Source organism: Arachis hypogaea, chromosome 20 (assembly GCF_003086295.3).
Source record: "Arachis hypogaea cultivar Tifrunner chromosome 20, arahy.Tifrunner.gnm2.J5K5, whole genome shotgun sequence".
Lineage (NCBI taxonomy): Eukaryota > Viridiplantae > Streptophyta > Magnoliopsida > Fabales > Fabaceae > Arachis > Arachis hypogaea.
In genome coordinates, this window is record NC_092055.1 from 75906305 (window position 1) to 75933073 (window position 26769).

The 26769-nt window shown below is 39.2% G+C and overlaps 1 non-coding gene across 1 annotated transcript; it reads right to left on the reverse strand.

The window, feature by feature from the left end:
* Window positions 1-23986: 23986 nt before the first annotated feature.
* On the reverse strand, window positions 23987-24094 carry LOC112787830 (small nucleolar RNA R71). The gene has a single exon (XR_003195220.1). It is a non-coding gene; the product is annotated as a small nucleolar RNA R71 (small nucleolar RNA).
* Between the last annotated feature and the right edge of the window lie 2675 nt (window positions 24095-26769).

A 26769-nucleotide genomic window follows, 5' to 3' on the forward strand; every position in this document is an offset into this window, starting at 1 on the left:
GGATCTCCAAATATTCATCTTCTTTCAGATTGAATTTAACTTCCGGGATTACTGACCTCAGACCCATTATTTTGTGGTAATGGTCTGCATGTTCTTTGGTTAGGAACCTCTCTTGATTCCAAAGACTCTTTGGAGTATTCTCTTTCTTGCCTTTTGATTTGGTTTGCTTTCCCTTAGGTGCCATGATCTTGATGAGTCTTAGCTCAGTGATCACGGAAAGACACACCAAACTTAGAGGTTTGCTTGCCCTCAAGCAAAAGAAAGAAAAGGGGAGAGAGAGGAGAGGAGCCAAATTCGAATAGTGGAGAGGAGGGGATGGACGAATGTATATTTATAGGAGGAGGGGAGGGATTTCAAAAAATTTGAAAGAGATATGACATAGAGATATGATTGATGGAAGGAAATAAAATCATGATATGAAAAGGATGAGATTTGTAATTGAAAAAGATATAAAGATGTTAAATCTGAAAATTTAGTTATGCATCTAAGAAATAAGAGATGATATGATGAGTTGAAAAAGATTTGGAAAGAAATTAAGAGGATAATTGAGTTTTTGAAAAGATTTGGAAAGGATTTGAAAGAAAATTGAAAAGAGATTTAGAAAATTGTTGAATTTTGGAAAATTGAGGGTGAATGATGAAAGTTTGAAACATGTTTGCAGAAAATTATGAGTCAAAACATGAAAATTTGAAAAAAATTTGAAGTTGGAAACAAAATCTCCTCCCCCTGCCTTTCTGGCGTTAAACGCCCAGAATGGTATCCATTTTGGCATTTAACGCCCAATTGTTGGCCATTATGGGCGTTTAACGCCCAGCCAGGGCCTTTATCATTGGGCGTTTTTCTGAACGCCCAGGATGCTGCAATTCTGGCGTTAAACGCCCAGAATGGTACCCATTCTGGCGTTTAACGCCCAAAATGCCCTTTACTGGCGTTTTCTTGCCAGCAAGCTCCTTTTCTCTGCTTTTTGCACTGAATCCTTCTGTAACTCTGTGAATTCCTTCAGTTTTGATGATTAACCTTTGAAGAAAAATGTATATCAAACTTCTACAAGTATTAATTAAAACAAATAACTTGCTAATAGCTGGGTTGCCTCCCAGCAAGCGCTTCTTTATTGTCTTTAGCTGGACCTTTACTGAGCTTCATTCAAGCCTCAGTTTTGAGCATTCTTGCTCAAAATTGCCTTCAAGATAATGTTTGATTCTCTGTCCATTAACAATGAACTTTTTGTCAGAATCACTATCTTGAAGCTCAACATATCCATATGGTGACACTCTTGTAATCACATATGGTCCCCTCCATCGGGATTTTAATTTTCTGGGGAATAATCTGAGCCTAGAGTTGAACAGCAGAACTTTTTGTCCTGGCTCAAAGACTCTGGATGACAATTTCTTGTCATGTCACTTTTTTGCTTTTTTCTTATAAATTTTTGCATTTTCAAAAGCGTTGAGTGTGAACTCCTCTAGCTCATTTAGCTGGAGCAATCTTTTCTCACCAACTAACTTAGCATCCAGGTTTAGGAATCTGGTTGCCCAGTAGGCTTTATGTTCCAGTTCCACGGGCAGATGACAGGCCTTGCCATACACAAGCTGGTATGGAGAGGTTCCTATAGGAGTCTTGAATGCTGTTCTGTATGCCCACAGAGCATCATCCAAGCTCTTTGCCCAATCTTTTCTTCGGGCAATTACAGTCCATTCCAGGATTCTCTTTAGTTCTCTATTAGAGACTTCAGCCTGCCCATTTGTCTGTGGATGATACGGAGTTGCTACTTTGTGGCTAATTCCATATCGAACCATAGCAGAGTAAAGCTGTTTATTACAGAAATGGGTGCCCCCATCACTGATTAGTACTCTGGGAACACCAAATCTGCTGAAAATATATTTCTGGAGGAACTTCACCATAGTCTTGGTATCATTAGTGGGTGTGGCAATTGCCTCCACCCATTTAGATACGTAGTCTACTGCCACCAGAATGTAAGTGTTTGAGTATGATGATGGGAAAGGACCCATGAAGTCAATACCCCATACATCAAACAACTCAATCTCTAAGATCCCTTGTTGAGGCATGGCATAACCATGAGGAAAGTTACCAGCTCTTTGGCAACTGTCACAGTTACGCACAAACTCTCGGGCATCTCTATAGAGAGTAGGCCAATAAAAGCCACGTTGGAGGACTTTAGTGGCTGTTCGCTCACTTCTGAAATGTCCTCCATATTGTGATCCATGGCAATGCCACAGGATCTTCTGTGCCTCCTCTCTAGGGACGCATCTGCGGATCATTCTGTCTGCACATCTCTTAACGAGATATGGTTCATCCCATAAGTAGTACTTTGCATCAGAAATTAGTTTTTTCTTTTGCAACCTACTGTACTCCTGGGGTATGAACCACATCAGAAATTAGTTCTATCTGGGACAGATGATCAGCTACCTGGTTCTCTGTCCCTTTTCTGTCTTTTATTTCTATATCAAACTCTTGCAGAAGCAACACCCATCTTATGAGCCTGGGTTTTGAATGCTGCTTTGTGAGTAGATATTTAAGAGCAGCATGGTCAGTATACACAATCACTTTTGAACCTACTAAATAGGATCTAAACTTGTCAATGGCATAAGCCACTGCAAGTAACTCTTTTTATGTGGTTGTGTAATTCTTCTGTGCGTCATTTAGAACAGGACTGGCATAGTAAATGACGTGCAGAAGCTTGTTATGCCTTTGTCCCAACACTGCACCAATGGCATGGTCACTGGCATCACACATTAATTCGAATGGTAATGTCCAGTCAGGTGCAGAGATGACTGGTGCTATGACCAGCTTGGCTTTCAGGGTCTCAAACGCCTGCAAACACTCTGTGTCAAACACAAATGGCATGTCAGCAGCTAGCAGGTTGCTTAGAGATTTTGCAATTTTTGAAAAATCCTTTATGAACCTCCTATAGAATCCTGCATGCCCCAGAAAGCTTCTGATTGCCTTAACATTGGCAGGTTGTGGTAATTTCTCAATTACCTCTACCTTGGCTTGATCCACCTCTATCCCTTTGTTTGAAATTTTATGCCCAAGGACAATTTCTTCAGTCACCATAAAATGACATTTTTCCCAGTTTAAGACCAGGTTAGTCTCTTGGCACCTTTTCAAGACAAGTGCTAGATGATCAAGACAGGAGCTGAATGAGTCTCCAAATACTGAGAAGTCATCCATGAAGACTTCCAGGAACTTCTCTACCATATCAGAGAAGATAGAGAGCTTGCACCTCTGAAAGGTTGCAGGTGTATTGCACATACCAAAAGGTATTCTTCTGTAAGCAAATACTCCAGATGGGCATGTGAATATTGTTTTCTCTTGGTCTTGAGGATCCACTGCAATTTGGTTGTAGCCTGAATAGCCATCCAAAAAGCAGTAGTATTCATGGCCTGCTAGTCTCTCTAGCATCTGGTCTATGAATGGTAAAGGAAAATGATCCTTTCTGGTGGCTGTCTTGAGTCTTCTGTAGTCAATACACATACGCCACCCTGTAACTGTTCTTGTGGGAACCAGTTCATTCTTTTTATTATGAACCACTATCATGCCTCCTTTCTTGGGGACAACTTGGACAGGGCTCACCCAGGGGCTATCAAAAATAGGATAAATAATCCTAGCCTCTAGTAACTTAGTGACCTCTTTCTACACCACTTCCTTCATGGCTGGATTTAGCCGCTTCTGTGGTTGAACCACTGGCTTGGCATCATCCTCCAATAGGATCTTGTGCATGCATCTTGCTGGGCTAATGCCCTTAAGATCACTTATGGACCACCCAAGTACTGTCTTGTGTGTCCTTAGCACTTGAATTAGTGCTTTCTCTTCCTGTGGATTTAAAGCAGAGCTTATGATCACTGGAAAAGTGTCACCCTCTCCCAGAAATACATATTTCAGGGATGGTGGTAGTGGTTTGAGCTCTGGTTTAGGAGGTTTCTCCTCTTTTTGAGGGATTTTTAGAGGTTCTTTTATTTCCTCTGGTTCCTCCAAATCAGGCTGAACATCTTTAAAGATGTCCTCTAGCTCTGATTCAAGACTCTCAGTCATATTGATCTCTTCCACCAAAGAGTCAATAATATCAGTGCTCATACCATCATTTGATGTGTCTGGATGCTGCATAGATTTGACAGCATTTAACTTGAACTCATCCTCATTGACTCTCAGGGTCACTTCCCCTTTTTGTACATCAATAAGAGTTCATCCAGTTGCTAAGAAAGATCTTCCTAGAATGAGAGTTGCACTCTTGTGCTCCTCCATTTCCAGCACTACAAAGTCAGTGGGAAAGGCAAATGGCCCAATCTTGACAATCATGTCCTCAATTATGCCTGATGGATATTTAATGGAGCCATCAGCAAGTTAAAGACATATCCGGGTTGGTTTAACTTCTTCAGTCAATCCAAGCTTTCTGATAGTGGATGCAGGTATTAGGTTGATACTTGCTCCAATGTCACATAGAGCTGTCTTGGTGCAAGCACCCTCTAATGTGCACGATATCATAAACTTCCTGGATCTGTAAGCTTCTCTGGTAAGCTTTTCAAAATGACTGCACTGCATTCTTCAGTGAGAAAAACTTTTTCAGTTTCTCTCCAATCCTTCTTATGAGTTAAGATCTCTTTCATGAACTTAGCATAAGAGGGTATTTTCTCAAGTGCCTCTGTAAATGGGATCTTTATTTCAAGAGTCCTGAGATAGTCTGCAAAGCGGGAAAATTGTTTATCCTGCTCCGCTTGGTGGAGTTTCTGAGGATAAGGCATCTTGGCTTTATATTCTTTAACCTTAGTTACTGCAAGTTTATTCCCTACAGAAGTGGTTGGAGAAGCCTTCTTAGAGGGGTTACTATCAGCACTTGCAGGTGTCTGATTCCTCATTGGCATTTGAACGCCAGGATTGGGTGCTGGATGGGCGTTTAACGCCAGCTTCCCACCCTTTTCTGGCGTTTGAACGCCAGAACTGGGCAAGGGATGGGCGTTTGAAGAACTGAAGATTGATGGTTTAGAGGTTATAGTAAACTCTCGTTGTAAGAATAGTTACTAAACCAAGCAATCAACCTTTCTTACAAACGTTTTGGTTGTCACAAGTAACAAACCCCTTAAAAATTGATAACCGAAGTATTCAAACCTCGGATCGTCTTCTCAAGGAACTGCAGGGAAGTATGTTCTTATTATTGGTTATGGAGATTGTAGAATAGGGGGTTTTAAGAATGAGGGACAAATATGACAGTTGATTTAAATAGCAATTAAAATAAATAAACAAATACCGTAAGGCAAACTTTCGGCAAGATATGAGAAATTGGAAGTCCAGGCTTAGTTATTCTTATCAACAACAATGAAAGTCGAATCTTAATTCCACTTAGTCAACCTTTACTAAAGCAAAGGAAAGTCAAGGGACTACTTAGCTTGATCTTCGAATCCTATTTATTTCCTAAGAAAAGGTTGGGATTATTGAAGTTCAACTCAATTAGCAAAGATAACAGTTATCAATTATGTTGAGATAAGATAACCCCTGAGTTACTGCTTTCTTAACCAAAACCAAAAGAGGAAAAAGTAAATTTGCTGGAATAAAAATGCCTTCAGATGTAAAGCAACAATAACATAAATTAAAGAAACCAATCATGAATTTAAATACCTCAAATACCATTAATAAGTGAAATTGTAATCTAACATGAAGAGTTCATAAACAAAATTGGAAGAATAAATAAAAATAAAGAACCTGGGATTGAGAGTTACTCCTAAAACTAAGAGAAGTCCTAAATCCTAATCCTAAAAGAGAGAGAGGAGAGAACCTCTCTCAAAACTAGATCTAAAACATGAGAAGTGGAAATTGGCGAGCTCTCTCTGAATGGATGCATTCCTTCACTTCATAACCTCTGGTCTATGCCTTCTGGACTTGGATTTGGGCCAAAAAGGGCTTCAGAATTCGCTATGAGCGTTTTCTGCAATTTCTGGTGCGTAGCCTCTGTCACGCGTCTGCGTGGGTCACGCGGTCGCGTCATTCGGAGCTTTTCCTTTCCACGCGGTCGCGTCAGTCATGCGGCCGCATCATATGCGTTCTGCTAAAGGCGCGCGATCGCGTCGTCCATGCGATCGCGTGGATACCAGTTTCTTCAAAGACTCCATTTTGCACTTTCCTTCCATTTTTGTATGTTTCCTTTCCATCCTTTAAGTCATTCCTGCCTTAGAAGATCTGAAACTACTCAACACACTAATCACAGTATCGAATGGAATTAAAGGTGATTAAAATAATTAATTTAAAAGCATAGGAAACATGTTTTTCACATACATCACATAATAAGGAAGGGAAAGTAAAACCATGCAATTAACATGAATAAGTGGGTAAAGAGTTGAATAAATCACTCAAACTAAGCACAAAATACACCATAAAATATGGGTTTATCAACCTCCCCACACTTAAACAATAGCATGTCCTCATGCTAAATCCAAGGTAATAAGTAAGGTTAAAGTGATGGAATGTCATGCAATGCAATCTAATCTAAATGCAACTACCTAAATGAATGATGCATCATGCAATTCTAATTTATTCACTCATATATAAAGCTTATAGGTAGTTAAATTAATTCACATTCTCAAGGAGTCATATATGTATATATAGCCAAGCTTTAGATAATCAATAAGCATTTTTACAATTGAGATGGGATTAAAAGCTTTTTGTGAACTTGCAAGACAATCAGATAATTCAAATAGTGATAAATGTTTAATGAGCTATTGAACCCTCACTGGATTTGTGTTTACTCTCTAGTCACTCAGTGTTTATTGGGTTAATCACTCTATTCCTCTTTTTATTCTTCCTTTCTATAACTCTGTTCTTCATCTAACCAATCAACAATTATAGAATACAGTCATACCAAAAATCATGAGGTCTTTAATTAAGGTTGTAATGGGGCCAAGGTAAAGGTAAGGATATATGTATAAGGCTAAGTGAGCTAATAAGTGAATCCTTAATTAGACTAAGATCTCACCTAACATACATACTTAGTAAAACAAAACTTCTTTACCTATTTTCCCATATTTTTCCCACTTTTGGATGTTACATGCTCATGTTTCAATTTTTATTTTTTTATCCCATGTGCATTACTTTTAATTTGCATTTGGGGAATCCTTTTTGTATCCCCTTTATTAAATGATGATTTTTTTTAATGCACATGGTAATTTAATCACTTTGATTTCTCATGAGCATGCTTCCCAAAAATTTCTTAGTTTGAGTTTTTTTATTCTTTTTAACTCTTCTACCTTTTGTTTTTATCATCCATGTTCCCAATAGGTTTCTCGTATTTAAACTATTCATATTTTTCTATCTTAAGCTAACCAATAATTCAACTTGGGATTTTATTTTGTTTTCTTGCTTAAGGCTAGTAGTGTGGCTAATAGAATAAAAAAGAGATTTAAAGGCTCAAGGGGGCTAACAAGGGTGATGTGAAAAGGTAGGTTATTTTGGGATAAGTGAGCTAAAATCAAATGATGGCCTCAATCATTCTTTTGGTATGTATCTATATTCTATATTCTATATTCTATAATTGAACATATAGATTAAAACAAAGTAAAGAATACCAGAATATAAAAGAGGGGCGGAACACACAGGAATAAAAATTATGGTTTGAATGTAACCATACAATTAAGCTCAAAACTCACAGGCTATGTGTTCTCTAGCTCAAAAATCATTTATCACTTATGTATGTCATGCAGGTCTAGTTAAAAATTCTCATTATTCTCAATGTAAAAATTATACTGAATGGCTTTAAAGTTCTAGTGTTTCTCCTTGATAAAGTGTTGTTAACTTAACTACATGATGTAATGCTATATATACAAGGTTTATGGATTTAAATCTGTTATGTTCAAGTTCCTAGCTTACTTCCTTTTTATATTTTCAATTTAAACTAAGCTATCTTATGATAAAAAGGGTAAACTATACTGAATAATCCACTAATAAGTTAGAATTGCAAACTAAACTAAATAACTAAGATATGAACTAAAGTACAAGATGCAGAAATAGAGTAAAAATACATAAAAGTAGCAATGTATAAGTACTCAGAAAATAAAAATAAAAATAGAGAAAAATACAGAAAAATATCCAAAATAAAAGAAAAAGAGTCTGTAGTGGTTCACCAAGATAATACGCCAGAGATAGCGACCTCCCCACACTTAAAATGAAGCATTGTCCCTGATGCTCACTCAAGCAGGGTGTGAAGGGGTGTCATCACTGGGAGGGATGGTAGCTGGTGTCTCTTTGGTGGCTGGCTGAATGTCCGGCTGCTGGAGAGGAGGGACTGTCTGAATGGGATCTCAGGATCTACAGCCTGGATCTGCTGGGGTGCTGCCTGCTGGGGTGCTGCCTGCTGGGTGTCTGCCTGCTCTGCCTCTCCCTGGGAATGGGTCTCTGCCTCGCGCGCATTCGCCTCCTCCTCAGATGCCTCAGAAGGTGTGTCAGGCTCGGAGGGGATGTCGCCGGATCCTATCATCAGCTTCAGGTGCTCATAGCGTCGCTTGTTGCGACGCTCCATCTGGTCATGTCGTCGAAACAAGCGGTGCACCAGATGATAGACAGGCTCTGTGGCAGGTGGAGGTGCAGCGGTGGTGGAAGGGGTGGATGGTGCAGCAGTGGAGGAAGAGGGACCAGCAGATGGTGTAGCTGTATCATCAGCAATGGCAGTCAGGAATGGAGGTCTGTAGCCCAAGGCCAGGAAGTTCCTGCTGTGCGGGATAAGCTTCTTGCACTCTGCAGCAGGTGGCCTCTCATCAGCATCCTCCCATGGCACGTCAGCTCGAAGGCCCAGCTGTGTAACCAGATAGGGAAAGGGGAGAGTGTTGCGGACGTGGACCCTGGCCATGTAGTGCCGGATAAAGCGTGGCAGGTACAGGTCCTTGCCCTCCATCACACATCAAAGGAGGGTGATCATAGCGGCTGGTATCTCAGTCTCGTGAGTACTCGGCATAATGTAGTTGCTGAAGATCTGATGCCATAGCCGAGCCTCATCGTTCAGGTAAATCCGCTTGATCCCTTTCGGCATGGTGGTTTTTTGACCCATGATCCAAAGAACGGACGGGTCAAAGGCAATCCGGGCCTTGACTGCATCCCAGTCAAACTTCATGAAGCGCATATCCTCCTCAACTTTCTGATAGCCATCTGTCTGATCAGTCTTAGGCAGAAGTTTCAGAACCTCTTCTATTGCCTCCTCAGTAACCAATATTTGCTTCCCTCTGAGGTTTACTGCATCTAGGGAAGTTTTGAAGTAGTTGTAGTAGAATTCCCTAACCCAAGATGCATTAACCTCAGTCAGAGGTCTCTCCAAAAAGAACCAGCGTCGTTGTTTGATCTGATCAGAGGTGTATTGCTGGAGTTCTTTTGGGATCTTCAAAGTCCGCTCCAGGTATAGGTTCCTGGAGTTTGCAAACACCGGATACTTCAGCTCACAGTATCGGTTTGCAAACTTTATTGGGTCAGTGGCGGGAAGTAGCTGGTCAGCCTTCTCCTGCGGGGTAAAGACTTTCTCTCGCAAGGAGGCGTCATGCATGAGGTCGATGATACACACGGAGGCTTTGCCTCATTTCCTTTTGGCAGTAGTGGCCTTGCCTTTGCCCCTACTCTGGGAATCTGACATCCTGAAAAACAGAAAACCAGGATATAATAAAAATAGGAAAGCAAATAGGCAAATAATCAAAGAAAACACAAAGTGGCAAAGGAGCAATAGGATAATGAATATGAGTTAAGTAAAATGTTCATTTAGGATTGTATATGAGTGAAAAGTCTGAAAAGAAAAAATCACAATCCAAAATGTAATTGAATGCAAGTTAAATGGAAAAATTAACATCATGCCTTGGTTAGAATGTTAAAAGAAAGTGAAAGAAAAGCAATAAAAGAAGTTTTGAAAAGGTTAGGTTGGTTAGAGTTAAAATCAGTGAGTTAGTGAAAATTGGGTTAAAGTAAGAGGCATAATGAAAATAGACCAAGTAACAAGTAATCACAGATAGAAGCTATAGGTAACTCATATTTAAACAAGTAAAACAGTTTGATGATGATTCAAATAGAGATAAAGAAAGCAAAAATAGGAATCAAACATCAAAATTGCAGTTTATGAACCAGGAGATCAAAGAAAATAAGAATGCATGCCTAAGCATTCATGAATTGGTTTGGTGAAATTATAGGAAAGCACAGTTGAAAATGCCAAAACCAAGACATGAACAGAAATATTTCACAGAAATTTGGGCAGCATTCCGGCTAAAATAGGACTTTCCCGGAAAATAAACAGCAAACAAGCAGTTTATATGAATCCAAATTAAAGCTTGCAATTACATATACGGAATATAAACATGAAAGTTCAATGTAAAGAGCAGCAAATGCAGGAAAGTATAGCATATGAACAAGATCACAGCAGCAACAGATTTGCAAATTTGATAAAACAGAAACAAGAACAGTGCAAATAAACAGACCTAAATCCACTAACCACATCCTAGGCTACCTAACAACCTAAAATCCACTACAACATGCATATCTAACTATCCTAACATGAACAAAAACGGAAAAATAAGAATAAACTACGAACGGATAAAAGGGATTGCGTGTTGCGGAACCTGGAAGGCAAAAGAAGGAGGTTGGGGTACAGAGGTGGCTGGGGTGGTAGCGGTGACGTTCGGCACGGCAAGTGGCGGCGGTGGGCACGGCGGTTGCTGCTTTTAGGGGGTAGGGGCTTTGGGAAGGGTAATGGGGGAAATAGGGGAGAGGGTTGCGGGTTGCGGGTGGTGGTGGGAGCGGTGGGTACGGATGGCGGCGGTGGGTGGTGGTTCGTGGAGGGCAGTGGCGGAGAGGGGGGGAAGGGAGGAAGAAAGAAAAGGAAGAAGGGGAGGGAGGAAAGGGGGTAGGTGGCGGCGGCGTCTGGGTGGTGGCGCGGTGGTGGCTGGGTGGTGGTGGTTGAGGGTTGGGGAAGAAGAGAGGGAGAAGACGAATTAGGGGGGGCTACGCGAATGTAGGGTTTCGCGTGACTGGGGGTGTTATATTTTTGAATCCATGCGGTCGCGTGGTTATGGTGAAAATGGGAGTGACGCGATCGAGTGGGGCGCGCGATCGCATGGAAGGGGTAAAAGAAGGGATGACGCAATCGCATGGGGCATGCGATCGCGTCGTTGGAAATTGTGCTAAATGCACAAATCCAGCGTCGTTCCAGCGCAACTCTCTGTCTCCTATTGGGAATTGTGCAATCCATGCGACGCGATCGCGTCGCTCACGCGGTCGCGTGGGATTGGTTTTGTGCATGTAACGCGATCGTATGGGGCATGCGATCGCGTGGGCCATTTTGTGCTAGACGCACAACGGCCGCACAATTCCAGCCTAACTTTCTGGACGTTGGATGTTTACGCCGATCTCCAGGTCATGCGGCCGTGTGGATGACGCGGTCGCGTGGGAAGTGTAGTTCGCCATTCGACGCGATCGCATCGGGCATGCGGTCGCGTCGTGCACCTTTTTTTTATATGCAGAATGCAGAATGCAATATGCATAATACAGTGCTTGATGTGAATGCTGTGCATGATTTCAGGTTCAATAAAATAAAATAAAATTCAAAAACAAACAAAACTAAATAAAATTAAAATTGCAAAAGGAACGATCATACCACGGTGGGTTGTCTCCCACCTAGCACTTTTAGTTAAAGTCCTTAAGTTGGATATTTGAAGAGCTTCCTGTTATGGTGGCTTGTGTTTAAATTCATCCAGAAATCTCCACCAGTGCTTGGAATGCCAATAGCCTCCGGGGTCCCAAACTAGGCATGTAAAGCTTCTGAGCAGCTTCAAACAGATTTTCAGGCTTCCGGGGTGACGAATGTCAGAATAGATTACAGGCCCAAGCCTTGGATCTAAATTCGCCTCCGTCTTGATCTATATTTTTCCATTCGGGCGATTTAGAAAGTAGATTCTCACCATAGTGACCAAACGCTTTCCGAGATCCATTCAATTGAGCTTGATACCAATCCGTGCACTTCAAGTTGAAGCGTGGAACCTTATTGAACCTTGTGCACCAGCTCTGAGCACGAGCCATTTCCCTCTTACTCTTAAAGCCGCAGAGAGCTCTAAGCTGGCCATCTGTTTCAAGTAGACCATATTCAAGTGAATAAGTAAAGTTAAAGGTTAAGGATTGTACCCACGTGAAGCTTGTATTAGGCGGTAATGGCCTTGGGGAAGGTGTTTCTGGTGGTCTGTAAATTCTGCTCCCTGGTAATCTTCTATGAATTCCTCCACTTCTTTGCAAGGATCTTCAAACGCATCATCACCCTGGTCAAAGTCTTCTATGTCTTCCTCATCACTTGAGTCAAAGATTGGAGGTTAAGAGAAATCTACCTCTGCATCATCCTCGTATTCATTTGGGGAAGATTTGTTGATCTTAGAGAACTCACTTGCAGGTGTAAGTTCATTACTAAGAGAACTTGACTTGTGACTATCATCATCAAGAGAATTTGCTTCTCGAATTATTCCGTCTGATTTTTCATAAACGACTTGCCTTGGGGATTGTGCGCTATCCTTCGTAGCATTAACTATAATGTCCTTGACGGATTTCTCTTCAGTTCTGGATTCCCATGGAGGTTCTACGTCTCCTAGATCTTCAACCAACTCTTCTTCTTGTACAATGACAGCTTCTTCTACTTGTTCTAGTATGAATTCATTCTCTGTCTTGTCCACTGGAGTTTCTAGTATTTCCTTCATGCTACGCTCGTCATTAGATTGTCCACATGGGGCTGTGGTTGGTCCTTGAATGTTTGCGCGTCTATAAGCTAATTGAATCACTGCTTGCTCCAGTTGTCGAATGGTTGTTTGAAGTTTATTTACTGTTGCCTTGAGGCAAACCTCTGATTATCGGGGTGATGGATTTGGATATGAAACATAGGGAAGTGGTGGTGCTTGGGAATGATTGGATTGGAACTGGGGTGGAAAAGGATCATACGGTGGCGAATGGTGAAGAGAAGCTTGTGAGTGTGGTGGTTCGAAGTTATGTTGAGAGGATGGTCTATAGGCACGGGGTGGGGCTTGTTGGTAGTTACAAGATTGTCCACCATATCTATCAGCTGGGTATGCATTGTAGAATGGTCGTTGTCCATGATATCTGGGAGGGTGTTGTTGCCTAAAGGGTTGATTAGATCTTTTTGGCTCCATCCATCCTTGATTGGTCTGACCTTGATGCATATTCCTATTGTAACTTCTATTTCCTTCGACAAAGTTAGAACCAAACTCAAAGCGAGAGGGGTGAGAGTTCATAGTAGCAAATAAAATTAAAAAGGAAAAATAAAAATAAATAAACAAGCAAAATAAAAAATATTTACAATAACCAATAATAAAGCACACGTTAGCAGTTCCCCGGCAACGGTGCTATTTTGAAGAACTGAAGATTCATGGTTTGGAGGTTATAGTAAACTCTCGTTGTAAGTATAGTTACTAAACCAAGCAATCAACCTTTCTTACAAATGTTTTTGTTGTCACATGTAACAAACCCCTTAAAAATTGATAACCGAAGTATTCAAACCTCGGGTCATCTTCTCAAGGAACTGCAGGGAAGTATGTTCTTATTATTGGTTATGGAGATTGTAGAATTGGGGGTTTCATGAATGAGGGACAAATATGATAGTTGATTTAAATAGCAATTAAAATAAATAAACAAATACCGTAAGGCAAACTTTCGGCAAGGTATGAAAAATTGGAAGTCCAGGCTTAGTTATTCTTATCAACAACAATGAAAGTCGAATCTTAATTCCACTTAGTCAACCTTTACTAAAGCAAAGGAAAGTCAAGGGACTAATTAGCTTGATCTTCGAATCCTATTTATTTCCTAAGAAAAGGTTGGGATTATTGAAGTTCAACTTAATTAGCAAAGATAACAGTTATCAATTATGTTGAGATAAGATAACTCCTGAGTTACTGCGTTCTTAACCAAAACCAAAAGAGGAAAAAGTAAATTTGCTGGAATAAAAATACCTTCAGATGTAAAGCAACAATAACATAAATTAAAGAAACCAATCATGAATTAAAATACCTCAAATACCATTAATAAGTGAAATTGTAATCTAACATGAAGAGTTCATAAACTAAATTGGAAGAATAAATAAAAATAAAGAACCTGGGATTGAGAGTTACTCCTAAAATTAAGAGAAGTCCTAAATCCTAATCCTAAGAGAGAGAGAGGAGAGAACCTCTCTCAAAACTAGATCTAAAACATGAGAAGTGGAAATTGGCGAGCTCTCTCTGAATGGATGCATTCCTTCACTTCATAACCTCTGGTCTATGCCTTCTGGACTTGGATTTGGGCCAAAAAGGGCTTCAGAATTCGCTATGAGCGTTTTCTGCAATTTTTGATGGGTCACGCGGTCGCGTCATTCGGAGCTTTTCCTTTCCACGCGGTCGCGTCAGTCATGCGGCCGCGTCGCTGCTGATTCGCGCTTGGCACGCGATCGCGTCGTCCATGCGATCGCGTGGATACCAGTTTCTTCAAGGACTCCATTTTACACTTTCCTTCCATTTTTGTATGTTTCCTTTCCATCCTTTAAGTCATTCTTGCCTTAGAAGATCTGAAACTACTCAACACACTAATCACGGCATCAAATGGAATTAAAGGTGATTAAAATAATTAATTTAAAAGCATAGGAAACATGTTTTTCACATACATCACATAATAAGGAAGGGAAAGTAAAACCATGCAATTAACATGAATAAGTGGGTAAAGAGTTGAATAAATCACTCAAACTAAGCACAAAATACACCATAAAATATGGGTTTATCAGTGTTTAACGCCAACTTTTCCCCCTTTTCTGGCGTTTAAACGCCAGAGTTATTCCTCTCTGGGCTCTTGATGTCCTCAGAGGGATTTTGGGCAGTGGTTTGGTCATCCTCTGTCATTTGTTTCTTTCTTGACTTTTTGCTACTTTGAGCTGAGTTATTCAATGTCTTCCCGCTCCTTAGTTGGACAGATTGGCATTCTTCTGTTATCTGTTTAGATAGCTGCTGGCTTGTCTGATTCAATTGTGCTTCTATATTCTTGTTAGCATTTTTAGTGTCTTGGAGCATCTCTTTGAATTCTGCTAATTGTTTTGTCATAAGGAGTAATTGCTGATTAAGTTCAACAATCTGTTCTTGAGGATTAGGATCAGTAGTTACTGCCATAGCCTCTTCTTTTATGGAGGATTCACTGTTTGAGTACAGATGTTGATTTCTAGCAACTGTATCTATGAGTTCTTGAGCCTCTTCAATTGTTTTTCTCATGTGTATAGATCCACCAGCTGAGTGGTCTAGAGACATCTGAGCTTTTTCTGTAAGTCCGTAGTAGAAGATGTCTAACTGTACCCACTTTGAAAACATTTCAGAGGGACATTTTCTTAGCATCCCTCTGTACCTCTCCCAGGCATTATAAAGAGATTCATGATCCTCTTGTTTAAAGCCTTGGATGTCCAGCCTTAGCTGTGTCATCCTTTTTGGAGGGTAAAATTGATTCAGGAATTTGTCTGTTAATTGTCTCCATGTTTTTATGCTTGCTGTGGGTTGGTTATTTAACCACCTTTTAGCTTGATCTTTTACAGTAAATGGAAACAATAATAATCTGTAGACATCCTGATCCACTTCTTTATCACGTACTGTGTCAGCAATTTGTAAGAACTGTGCCAGAAACTCAGTAGGTTCTTCCTGTGGAAGACCAGAATATTGACAATTTTGCTGCACCATGATAATGAGCTGAGGATTTAGCTCAAAGCTGCTTGCTTTGATGGGAGATATACAGATGCTACTCCCATATGCAGTTGTAATGGGGTTAGCATATGACCCCAGAGTCCTTCTGGACTATTTATTTCCACTTATGTCCATGATGGAGAAAAGGGAATTGATATGAATTGCAAATAAATTATATTTTTATTTTTATTTATTTAATTAAAAGTAACCAAAATTAAAATAGAATAAACTAAAATAAATGGAAAATAAAATAAAATTTCAAAAAAAGAAAATAAAATAAAAGCAAATTGAAGACTAAATTAATTAATTAATTAAAAAGATTTTGAAATTAGCAATAAAAAAGATATGATTGAAAATTATTTTGAAAAAGATATGATTGCAATTTATTAAAAAAAAAGATATGATTGAAAATTATTTTGAAAAAGATATGATTGAGAAGATATAATTGCAATTTATAAAAAAAAAGATATGATTGAAGAAATTAAAAAGATTTGATTTTTGAAAAAGATTTGAAAATATCAATTTTGAAATTAGAATTTTGACTTGACTAAAAAAAAGATATGATTTTGAAAATCTTTGACTAATTTAATGCAAAATTTCAAAATTTATGAGTAAAATAAGGAAAAGATATTTTTTTTATTTTTGAATTTTAATGAGGAAAGAGAAAAACAACAAAATGACACCAAACTTAGAAATTTTAGATCAAAACAGAGAGGACAAACAAGAAAACTCTGAATGTGAAGGTGAACACCAAGAACACTTTGAAGATCAAGATGATCACCAAGAACAAATTTTTGAAAAAGTTTTAAGTAAATAAAAGCACAAAAACACACCAAACTTAAAATTTTTAGAAAATCAAACACAAATTTTCGAAAAATTAAAGGAAAACACAGAAGATACCAAACTTAGCATTTTTAAAAATCAAGAAAGAACTAAGGACATGCAATTACAAAAAATTAAAAGAAAATAAAAGCATGCAATTGACACCAAACTTAAAATATGAAACTAAACTCAAATAAAAGACTCTAAACCAACAAAAATAAAATATTCCTAATCTAAGCAACAAGATAAACCGTCAGTTGTCCAAACTCGAACAATCCCCGGAAACGGCGCCAAAAACTTGGTGCACGAAATTACAATCACACTTTTGCAACTTCGCACAACTAACCAGCAAGTGCACTGGGTCGTCCAAGTAATACCTTACGTTAGTAAGGGTCGATCCCACGGAGATTGTTGGCTTGAAGCAAGCTATGGTTATCTTGTAACTCTTAGTCAGGATATCAATAATTCTCGGATTTAATTGTAAAAAGTAAAAGAACATGAAATAAATACTTGTTATGCAGTAATGAAGAACAGGTTGAGGCTTTGGACATGCTTTGTCTTCTGAATCTCTTCTTTCCTACTATCTTCTTCTTCATGCACGCAAGGCTCCTTCCATGGCAAGCTTTATGTTGGGCATCACCGTTGTCAATGGCTACTTCCGTCCTCTCAGTGAAAATGTTCCAAATGCGCTATCATCGCACGGCTAATCATCTGTCGGTTCTCGATCATGTCGGAATAGGATCCATTGATCCTTTTGCGTCTGTCACTATGCCCAACACTCGCGAGTTTGAAGCTCGTCACAGTCATCCCTTCCCAGATCCTACTCAGAATACCACAGATAAGGTTTAGACGTTTCAGATATCAGGAATGGCCGCCAATAATTCTAGCTTATACCACGAAGACTCTGATCTAAATCGTGAGGCTAAGAGATATGCATTCAATATAAGGTAGAACGGAGGTGGTTATCAGGCACGCGTTCATGGGTGAGAATGATGATGAGTGTCACGGATCATCACATTCATCAGGTTGAAGTGCGAATGAATATCTTAGAATAGAAGCAAGCGTGATAGAATGGAAAACAGTAGTAATTGCATTAATTCATGAAGAAAAGCAGAGTTCCTCACCCCCAACAATGGGATTTAGAGACTCATGCCGTAGAGAATACAATATGAAACGTGTAAAGTGTCATGAGGTACAAGATGAATCACTAAAAGTAGTTTTTATAGTAAACTCGTGACCTAGGGTTACAGAAAATGAGTAAGCTAGGGTGTTTAGTGTGAAAATCCACTTTCGGGGCACACTTGGTGTGTGCTTGGGCTGAGCATTGAAGCTTTCATGTGTAGAGACTTTTCTTGGAGTTAAACGCCAGCTTTTGTGCCAGTTTGGGCGTTTAACTCTAGCTTTTGTGCCAGTTCTGGAGTTAAACGCCAGAATTCTTGAGCTGACTTGGAACGCCTATTTGGGCCATCAAATCTCAGGCAAAGTATGGACTATTATATATTGCTGGAAAGCCCAGGATGTCTAATTTCCAACGCAATTAAGAGCGTGCCAATTGGGCTTCTGTAGCTCCAGAAAATTCACTTCGAGTGCAGGGAGGTCAGAATCCAACAGCTTCTGCAGTCCTTTTTCAGCCTCTGAATCAAATTTTTGCTCAGGTCCCTCAATTTCAGCCAGAAAATACTTGAAATCACAGAAAAATACACAAACTCATAGTAAAGTCCATTGAAGTAATTTTTATTTAAAAACTAATAAAAGCATAATAAAAACTAACTAAAATATACTAAAAATATACTAAAAACAATGCCAAAAAGCGTATAAATTATCTGCTCATCAGAATGCATGATGGTAGACACAATGGATAAGCTGGTTCAAGGAGTCTTAGAAGAAGATCATTGTGAAGAGGTAACGAAGCAAGATCAACAAACATCATGTGGTGAACTACCACAAGAAAGCAAGGAGAGCTCAATCATGCTCGACAAAGCAACTAAGAAAGAAGTTGAAGTACCAAAGCTGGAATCGAAAACCCTGCCTCCAAGCTTGAAGTTTGCCTATTTGGGAAGTAATGACACCTTTCCAGTAATCATCAACTTAAGCTTGAGTGAGGAGCAAGAAGAGGAGCTTATCAAAGTGTTAAGGCAACACAAGGATGCCATTAGGTGGACACTTTCAGATTTATAGGGAATTATCCCTTCAATGTGGATGCACAAGATCCTTCTTGAGGAGGATGCCAAGCCCTTAATACAACCACAAAGAAGGCTGAACCCTTCAATGCAGGAAATGGTGCAAAAAGAAGTGTTAAAGTTATGGCAAGCAGGGGTGATTTATCCCATCTCAGACAGTCCTTGGGTGAGCCCGGTTCAAATAGTTTCCAAGAAGGGAGTTATCAAAGTTATGCCAAATGAAAGAAATGAGTTGATACCAACAAGAACAGTGACTGGATGGTGCATGTGTATAGACTATAGAAAGCTTAATGAAGCCACAAGGAAGGACCATTTTCCTCTACCATTCATGGATCAAATGGCTTGCTGGGCATGAGTACTATTATTTCTTGGATGGATACTCAGGCTACAACCATATTGTAGTGGATCCTAAAGACCAAGAGAAAACATCTTTCACTTGCCCTTATGGTGTTTTTGCATATAGACGTATGCCTTTTGGTTTGTGTAATGCACCTGCCACATTCCAAAGGTGCATGCTATCCATATTTTCTGATATAATTGAGAGGTTCATTGAGGTTTTCATGGACAGTTTTTCAGTGTTTGGAGATTCTTTTCCTAATTGTTTACACCATCTAGCATTGGTGCTCAAGAGATGCCAACAGACTAACCTAGTTTTGAACTAGGAAAAGTGTCATTTTATGGTTACCGAAGGGGTAGTCCTTGGCCACAAAATCTCTAAGAAAAATATAGAGGTAGATAGAGTCAAGGTGAAAGTGATTGAAAAATTACCCCTACCTTGTAATGTCAAAGCAATTAGGAGTTTCTTGGGACATGCTGAGTTATATAGAAGGTTTATTAGAGACTTTTCAAAAATTGCCAAACCTTTAAGTAACTTGCTTGTCTCTAATGTGCCATTCATCTTTGATAGAGAATGTATGCAAGCTTTTAATGAGCTTAAAAGCAAGCTCTCCTCTGCACTTATTATAGCACCACCTAATTGGGATCTACCTTTTGAATTGATGTGTGATGCATCAGATTTTGCTATTGGTGCTGTCTTAGGACAAAGGAGAGACAAGCTAGTGCATGTCATCTATTATGCTAGCAAGGTTCTCAATGAAGCCCAAAGGAACTACACCACTGATGAGCGGATAATTTATACGCTTTTTGGCATTGTTTTTAGTATGTTTTTAGTAGGATCTAGTCACTTTTAGGGATGTTTTCATTAGTTTTTATGTTAAATTCACATTTCTGGACTTTAATATGAGTTTGTGTGTTTTTTTGTGATTTCAGGTATTTTCTGGCTGAAATTGAGGGACTTGAGCAAAAATCAGATTCAGAGGTTGAAGAAGGACTGCTGATGCTATTGGATTCTGACCTCCTTGCACTCAAAGTGAATTTTCTGGAGCTACAGAACTCAAAATGGCGCGCTTTCAATTGCGTTGGAAAGTAGACATCCAGGGCTTTCCAGCAATATATAATAGTCCATACTTTGGCCGGGTTTAGATGATGTAAAAGGACGTTGAACGCCAGTTCTACGCTGCTGTCTGGAGTTAAACGCCAGAAACACGTTACAAACCAGAGTTGAACGCCAGAAACACGTTACAACCTGGCGTTCAACTCCAGAAAGAGCCTCTGCACGTGTAACATTCAAGCTCAGCCCAAGAACACACCAAGTGGGCCCCGGAAGTGGATTTATGCATCAATTACTTACTTCTGTAAACCCTAGTAACTAGTTTAGTATAAATAGGACTTTTTACTATTGTATTTTCATCTTCGGATCATCTTATGATTTTTAGTTCATCTTAGGATCATATTGATCACGTTTTGGGGGTTGGCCATTCAGCCAGGCCTGGACCTTTCACTTATGTATTTTCAGCGGTAGAGTTTCTGCACTCCAAAGATTAAGGTGTGGAGCTCTGCTGTTCCTCAAAGATTAATGCAAAGTACTACTGTTTTTCTATTCAATTCAACTTATTCCGCTTCTAAGATATTCATTCGCACTTCAACCTGAATGTGATGAACGTGACAATCATCATCATTCCCTATGAACGCGTGCCTGACAACCACTTCCGTTCTACCTTCGATTGAATGAGTATCTCTTGGATCTCTTAATCAGAATCTTCGTGGTGTAAGCTAGATTGATGGCGGCATTCATGAGAATCCGGAAAGTCTAAACCTTGTCTGTGGTATTCCGAGTAGGATTCTGGGATTGAATGACTATGACAAACTTCAAACTCGCGAGTGCTGGGCGTAGTGACAGACGCAAAAGGAGGGTGAATCCTATTCCAGTATGATCGAGAACCTCAGATGATTAGCCGTGCTGTGACAAAGCATTTGGACCATTTTCACAAGAGGATAGGACACAGCCATTGACCACAGTGATGCCTCCAGACGATTAGCCATGCAGTGACAGCGCATCGGACCATTTTCCAGAGAGGATTAAAAGTAGCCATTGACAATGGTGATGTCCTTACATAAAGCCAGCCATAGAAAGGAGTAGGACTGATTGGATGAAGACAGCATGAAAGCAGAAGTTCAGAGGAACGAAAGCATCTCTATACCTTTATCTGAAATTCTCACCAATGATATACATAAGTATTTCTGTCTTTATTTTCTATCTATTTATTATTAATTTTCGAAAACTCCATAATCAATTATATCCGCCTGACTGAGATTTACAAGGTGACCATAGCTTGCTTCATACCAACAATCTCCATGGGATCGACCCTTACTCACGTAAGGTTTTATTACTTGGACGACCCAGTGCACTTGCTGGTTAGTTGTATCGAAGTTGTGAAGGAAAAACAATTTATTAAGACGTGCGTACAGAGTTTTTAGCGCCGTTGCCTTAGATCACAATTTCCTCCACCAAGTTTTTGGCGCCGTTGCTGGGGATTGTTTGAGTTTGGACAACTGACGGTTCATCTTGTTGCTCAGATTAGGTAATTTTCTTTTTGTTTTATTTTCAAAAAAAATTTTTCAAAAATCTTTCAAAAATTTCTCATCTGTTTTCAAAAAAAAAATAAAAAATAAAAAAAATTCTTTTCAAAAAAATTTTTATTATGTTCTTCAGAATTTTTAAGAATGAATTCTAGTGTTTCATGAAGCATGTTGAAGCCTGACTGGCTGTAAAGCCATGTCTAATCCTTTTGGATAGGGGCTTCGAACCATCAGCATAGAGGCAAGTTAATTTGATAAGTAATGAGCAGTATATTCTGATGTTACATGCTAAAGCTTGGCTGGCTATTAAGCCATGCCTAACCCTCAGATTGAAGCTTTAGACTAAGAGTACAAAGATTCCTGGAATTCATATTAAAAATTTTGGAATCCTTATTTTTATTTCTCAAATAATTTTCGAAAAATCCAAAAAAAATCATAAAATCATAAAAATAAAAAAATTATTTTGTGTTTCTTGTTTGAGTCTTGAGTCAAATTTTAAGTTTGGTGTCAATTGCATGTTCATCTTGCATTTTTCGAAAAATTCATGCATTCATGGTGTTCTTCATGATCTTCAAGTTGTTCTTGGTAAGTCTTCTTGTTTGATCTTGATGTTTTCTTGTTTTGTGTCTTTTCTGGTTTTTCATATGCATTCTTGCATCCATAGTGTCTGAACATGAAAGATTTCTAAGTTTAGTGTCTTGCATATTTTCTTTGCATATAAAAATTTTCAAAAATATGTTCTTGGTGTTCATCTTGACATTCAAGGTGTTCTTGGTGTTCATCTTGACATTCATAGCATTTTTGCATGCATTCATTGTTTTGATCTAAAATTCTCATGCATTGAGTCTTTTTCATGTTTTTTCTCTTTCATCATAAATAAAAATTCAAAAAAAAAAATATCTTTCCCTCTTTTCTCTCATAAAATTCGAAAATTTGAGTTGACTTTTTCAAAAATTTTTAAAATCTAGTTGTTTATTATGAGTCAAATCAAATTTTCAATTTAAAAATCTTATCTTTTTCAAAAATCATATCTTTTTCACTTTTCTTAGTTATTTTCGAAAATTTTAAAAAAATATTTTTCAAAAATATTTTTCTTATCTTTATCACATAATTTTCGAAAATAACATCATCAATTAATGTTTTGATTCAAAAATTTCAAGTTTGTTTCTTACTTGTTAAGAAAGATTCAAACTTTAAGTTCTAGAATCATATTTTGTGATTTCTTGTGAATCAAGTCTTTAATTGTGATTTTAAAAATCGAATCTTTTTCAAAACTAATTTCAATCATATCCTTTCAAAAATATCTTTTTATCTTATCTTTTTCAAAATCATATCTCTTTCAAAAATTTGATTTTAAAATATCTTTTCTAACTTCTTATCTTCTTATCTTTTCAAAATTGATTTTCAAATTTGTTTCAACTAACTAACTAACTTTTTGTTTGTTTCTTATCTTTTTCAAAACTACCTAACTAACTCTCTCTCTCTAATTTTCGAAAATCCCTTCCCTCTTTTTCAAAATTTATTTTTAATTAACTAATTATTTTAATTTTTGATTTTAATTTTCGAAAATTACTAACCTTTTTCAAAAAACTGTTTTCGAAAATCACTAACTCTTTTTCAAAAATTATTTTCAAAAATCCTCTCCCCCTCTCATCCTCTTCTATTTATTGATTTAGTTACTAACATCTCTACTCTCCTCACCCTTGTGTTTCTTTCTTTACATTACATTCTTTTCTTCTTCCTTTCTTCTACTCACACAGGGACCTCTATACTATGGTAAAAAGGATCCCTATTATTATTATTTTTCTGTTCCCTCTCTTTCATATGAGCAGGAGCAAGGACAAGAATATTCTTGTTGAAGCAGATCCAGAACCTGAAAGGACTCTGAAGAGAAAACTAAGAAAAGCTAAATTACAACAATCCAGCAAGCACCTTTCAGAAATTTTCGAACAAGAAGAGGAGATGGCAGCCGAAAATAATAATAATGCAAGGAAGATGCTTGGTGACTTTACTGCACCTAATTCCAATTTACATGGAAGAAGCATCTCCATCCCTACCATTGGAGCAAACAACTTTGAGCTGAAACCTCAATTAGTTTCTCTGATGCAGCAGAACTGCAAGTTTCATGGACTTCCATCTGAAGATCCTTTTCAGTTCTTAACTAAATTTTTGCAGATCTGTGATACTATTAAGAGCAATGGAGTAGATCCTGAAGTCTATAGGCTCATGCTTTTCCCTTTTGCTGTAAGATACAGAGCTAGAGTGTGGTTGGACTCTCAACCCAAAGATAGCCTGAACTCTTGGGATAAGCTGGTCACGGCTTTCTTAGCCAAGTTCTTTCCTCCTCAAAAGCTGAGCAAGCTTAGAATGGATGTTCAAACCTTCAGACAGAAAGAAGGTGAATCCCTCTATGAAGCTTGGGAAAGATACAAGCAGCTGACAAAAAAGTGTCCTTCTGACATGCTTTCAGAATAGAAACAAGGTCCTCCATTAGAAATTTGGAGGCACAAGTGGGCCAGCTGAGTAAAAGGATCACTGAAATCCCTCCTAGTACTCTCCCAAGCAATACAGAAAAAAATCCAAAAGGAGAGTGCAAGGCCATTGACATAGTCAACACGGCCGAACCTGGAGAGGAAGGGGAGGACGTAAATTCCAGTGAGGAAGACCTCCTGGGACGTCTAGTGATCAATAAGGAGTTTCCCTTTGAGGAACCAAAGGAATCTGAGACTCATCTAGAGACCATAGAGATTCCATTGAACCTCCTTATGCCCTTCATGAGCTCTGACGAGTATCCATCTTCTGAAGAGAATGAGGATGTTACTGAAGAGCAAGTTACCAAGTACCTTGGTGCAATCATGAAGCTGAATGCCAAATTATTTGGTATTGAGACTTGGGAAGATGAACCTCCCTTGTCCACCAATGAACTAAGTGATCTGGATCAACTGACATTGCTTCAGAAGAAATAGGATCCTGGAAAGTTCGTAATACCTTGTACCATAGGCAACATGATCTTTGAAAAGGATCTGTGTGACCTTGGTTCAGGGATAAACCTCATGCCCTTCTTTGTAATGGAGAAACTGGGAATCTTTGAGGTACAAGCTGTTAGAATCTCATTAGAGATGGCAGACAATTCCAGAAAACAGGCTTATGGACAAGTATAGGATGTGTTAGTAAAGGTTGAAGGCCTTTACATCCCTGCTGATTTCATAGTCCTAGATACTGGGAAGGATGAGGATGAATCCATCATCCTTGGAAGACCCTTCCTAGCCACAGCAAGAGCTGTGATTGATGTTGACAGAGGCGAATTAGTCCTTCAATTGAATGAGGACTCCCTTGAGTTTAAAACTCAAGGACATCCTTCTGTAAACATGAAAAAGAGGCACAGTAAGCTTCTCTCAAAACAGAGTCAACCAGAGCCCCCACAGTCAAACTCTAAGTTTGGTGTTGAACTCCCATATTCAAATTCTAAGTTTGGTGTTGGGAAGTCTCAACAATGCTCTGAACATCTGTGAGGCTCCATGAGAGCCCACTGTCAAGCTATTGACATTAAAGAAATGCGTGTTGGGAGGCAACCCAATTTTCATTTATCTAATTTTATTTTTCTTGTTCTTTCATGTTTTATTAGGTTCATGATCATGTGGAGTCACAAAATAAATATAAAAATTGAAAACGGAATAAAAAATAGCAGAAGAAAAATCACACCCTAGAGGAAGACCTTACTGGCGTTTAAACGCCAGTAAGAAGCATCTGGCTGGCGTTCAACGCTAGAACAGAGCATGGTTCTGGCGTTGAACGCCCAAAATGGGCAGCATCTGGGCGTTTGAACGCTAGAATTGCACCCTGGAGAAGAGCTGGCGCTGAACGCCCAGAACAAGCATGGTTCTGGCGTTCAACGCCAGAAATGGGCAACAAATCAGCGTTCAACGCCTAGAACAAGCACCAATCTGGCGCTGAACTCCCAGAGTTGTGTGCAAGGGCATTTTGCGTGCCTAATTTGGTGCAAGGTTGTAAATCCTTGAACACCTCAGGATCTGTGGACCCCACAGGATCACCTCAGGATCTGTGGACCCCACAAGGATCCCCACCTACCTCCACTCACTTCTTCTCACCCCTCTTTCACACAATCCCATAAACACTCTTCCCCAAAACTCTTCACCAATCACCTTAATCTCTCTTCCCTATAACCACTTCACCACTCACATCCATCCACTCTTCCCCATAAACCTACCTCATAAACCCTACCTACCTTCAAAATTCAAAATCAATTTCCCACCCAAAACCCACCCTTATGGCCGAACCTTATCCCCCCTCCCTTCCCTATATAAAGCCCTCCATTCTTCTTCATTTTCACACAACACAACCCTCTCTTCCCCTTCTTGGCCGAATACAACCCTCCCCCCTCTCCTCCATATTTTCTTTTTCTTCTTCATCTATTCTTTCTTCTCTTGCTCGAGGGCGAGCAATATTCTAAGTTTGGTGTGGTAAAAGCATAAGTCTTTTATTTTTCCATTACCATTGATGGCACCCAAGACCGGAGAATCCTCTAGAAAAAGGAAAGGGAAGATAAAAGCTTCCACCTCCGAGTCATGGGAGATGGAAAGATTCATCTCCAAAGCTCATCAAGACCATTCTATGATGTTGTGGTCAAGAAGAAGGTGATCCTCGAGGTCCCTTTCAAGCTCAAGAAGAATGAGTATCCGGAGATTCGACATGAAATCCAAAGAAGAGGTTGGGAAGTTCTAACAAACCCCATCCAACAAGTCGGCATCCTAATGGTTCAAGAGTTCTATGCCAATGCATGGATCACTAGGAACCATGATCAAAGTAAGAACCCAAACCCAAAGAATTATATTACAATGGTTCGGGGGAAATACTTACATTTTAGTCCGGAAAATGTGAGGTTGGCGTTTAACTTGCCTATGATGCAAGGAGATGCACGCCCCTACACTAGAAGGGTCAACTTTAATCAAAGGTTGGACCAAGTCCTCATGGACATATGTGTGGAAGGAGCTCAATGGAAGATTGACTCCAAAGGCAAGCCGGTTCAATTAAGAAGACTGGACCTCAAGCCTGTGGCTAGAGGATGGTTGGAGTTCATCCAATGCTCTATCATCCCCACTAGCAACCGATCTGAAGTTACT